Below are 3,380 nucleotides of genomic sequence, written 5' to 3'. Positions count from 1 at the left end.
ATATATATATAAGGCTAGTCATAGAGCGGCCAATGGTTTTTGCATCGATAAAGCATTTTGCCTTATAGATGTCCACAGCCATTGAAGTCTGTTGAGCCGTCTATAAGGCTAAGCACTTTATGGATGTGAAATCATTGGTTGCTTTATGACCAGCCATACAATTAACTTCATATACATGTGTATGTATGTATATATGTGTGTATATATTGTTATTAATGAAGGTTTGTCAATCCATGCAATCTGTTAACACATGTACACCAGGCTAACAAAATGTTTTCATATAAGTAAAGAAGTCCATGTAAACTTATGGCAGGGTCTAAGATTGTCGTCTAATACCGGTCAATTTTGTAAGTCCATAGCTGAATTCCCAGCTAAATTGGTGGGTTTTTTTTTTTACAAGTAATATACAGGAGCACAAATAATGAGCCTTACATATTCCTTTATTTGTGCAACTTTGACTTACAGCTGTTTCTGATAAGCATTATAGGTGCGTTCATAGATCTGTTTACTCAATCCATTGATCAATGGAATGATTGAGTATACAGAACTATGAACGTACCTGTAATGCTAATCAGAAACAGCTGTAAGTAAAAATTGAGCAAATAAAGAAATATGTAAGGCCCCTTATTTATGCCTTTTCTTGCATGTGTGTGTGGATAGATAAATGTATAAGTTGGTGTTTCAAATCTGGATATCTGAAGAAGTGTTTGAGCTATAATGTTAATAAATATGTTGCATATAGAATAAGCAATGTTTGTTAATGGAAACATTTGTAACCTTGATTTGACTTTTCTTTTCCTCAGTTAGATTAATTATTATCCACTTTGTGAGGACCATACCATGGATTCACAAAGTGCTCCTTTTTAACATCAATTGAAGTGTGACTGATCTTCCTTCAGTTATTGGAATACTACTCTATCCAGGTTCCTACATGAAATGCTGATGAGGTGATTGCTTGGGTTATAATTATCCCCACAATTATTTTATATGTGTATGTGTGCATACACAGACATGCACATAAATATGAAATAATATACATATTATGCATTTATGAATGAACAATAAAGCTATTCTCAGAAAAAAAAAACACAATGGTTTCATTGTTTTTGAATGTACAAAGATAGGCCAATGTCAGCTCTTTTTTTATACCATCCAAAGAAAAAGTGAGATGATTATTTTACTTGTTTCAGTCATTTGACTGTAGCCATGCTGGAGCACCACCTTTAGTCAAGCAAATCAACCCCAAGACTTATTCTTTCTAAGCCTAGTACTTATTCTATTGGTCTTTTTTGCTGAACCGCCTGGTGACGGGGACGTAAACACACCAACATCGGTTGTCAAGAGATGGTGGTGGTGGTGGGGGAGACAAACACAGATACATAAATACAAATATATATATATATGACGAGCTTCTTTCAGTTTCCATCTACCAAATCCACTCACAAGGCTTTGGTTGTTCCGAGGCTCTGGTACAAGATACTTGCCAAAAGGTGCCACACAGTGGGACTGAACCTGGGACCATGAGGTTGGGAAGGAGGCTTCTTACTACACACACAATTTGTACAGCAAAAGATTTTTATGTGGTGGATTTGGCAACATGCTGTGCTTGAGAGGACTTGTCAAGCCAAGTGAAACCATAGTCATGGCTGTTGGCAGTGAAATGTAAATAGCATCTGTGAAATTGTAATCATGGCCATTGCCGGAAGCATGATCCTCAAATGTTGGGCCTCATGGAAGGAACAACAAGTGACAGAGACCTTAACCATATGCTTTGCTTGAGAAGACTCATCAATCCAGATGAAACTGTAGTCGCAGCTGTTGCCACAGACTGGAATCTGGTGCAGCTCTCCGGTTTACCAGTTCCAGTCAAATTGTCTAACCCATACCAGCATGGAAAATGAACATTAAATGAGGAGGATTTGTTGCTTTGATTCCAAATAGGTCTGTGAGAACACAGAGAAGCAAAAAATTTGGATAATTCAAAGGAAGCGGTAGAAGATGCTAACTCATGATGCCATAATGTGGGATTGAACCTGAGGACTTGTGGTTGCAAAGCAAACTTCTTAACCATTCAGCCATGCTATGTCCATATTGGATTGAAACAGTTTAGCGTGACTGACTGGATATTCAACCTGTTTTGGCAACAGTACATTTTGCCAGTGGAGGCAAACACCTGCACATGCTCTTTTACTTGTTTCAGTCATTTGACTGCGGCCATGCTGGAGCACTGCCTTTATAGTCGAGCAAATCGACCCCAGGACTTATTCTTTGTAAGCCTAGTACTTATTCTATAGGTCTCTTTTTGCCGAACCGCTAATTTACGGGGACGTAAACACACCAGCATCAGTTGTCAAGCGATGGTGGGGGGACAAACACAGACACACAAACATATATACATATATATGATGGGCTTCTTTCAGTTTCCGTCTACCAAATCCACTCACAAGGCTTTGGTCGGCCTGAGGCTATAGTGGAAGACACTTACCCAAGGTGCCACGCAGTGGGACTGAACCCAGAACCATGTGGTTGGTAAGCTACCACACAGCCACTCTTACACCTATAGCCACTGCTACGCCTTACACGTTCGTTCAGAAAGAGGGGGAAAAAGACATTACACATACATACAAACTACAACCATATTTTCTGGCTTACAAGTCAAATTTATCTGATGAAAATTTACTGCCAAAAAAAAAAAAAGGTAGATTGACTTATAAAACCAGAAGTCTTTGGAGGAGGAAAAATTCCGTGTGAAACAGAAAGAGATAGTTATTTCTTTATTGCCCACAAGGGGCTAAACATAGAGGGGACAAACAAAGAGGTTAAGTCGATTACATCGACCCCAGTGCGTAACTGGTACTTAATTTATCGACCCCGAAAGGATGAAAGGCAAAGTCGACCTCGGCGGAATTTGAACTCAGAACGTAACGGCAGACGAAATACCGCTAAGCCGCAGAAGGAAGCACCACAGAAATACGATTTGGTTTGCCCTCCCAACTCCCTTAACACAATAACAACTGTGGGTAGACTTTTCCTTAGATTAATAGATAAGCATTTCAGTAGTTCCCACAGGTACGGTTCCATATTCAATGGGCACAACGTTAGGGTGCTATTTAGCTGTTATGTTTAGCACATCTCACGATGTGATACTTTCCTCGTTTCTTTGTCACTCTGACATGTATTGATGTTTTTTTCAATATCTTTCTTTCCCTAAATACGTTTAATGGTCCATTGCTGGGATTTCAGCAAAAAAAAGTCCGTATTTGAAACTGAAAAAAACATTTTTTTAACTTCGAAAACTTTGAAAAAAAAAACAAAACTTCTTTTTTTTTTTAAATCGTAGAAAAGATTTTCTGAAAATTCCAAAAACTGAAAAAAGTTGA

Source organism: Octopus bimaculoides, chromosome 28 (genome assembly GCF_001194135.2).
Source record: "Octopus bimaculoides isolate UCB-OBI-ISO-001 chromosome 28, ASM119413v2, whole genome shotgun sequence".
Taxonomy (NCBI): domain Eukaryota; kingdom Metazoa; phylum Mollusca; class Cephalopoda; order Octopoda; family Octopodidae; genus Octopus; species Octopus bimaculoides.
This window is presented reverse-complemented; position numbering follows the sequence as displayed.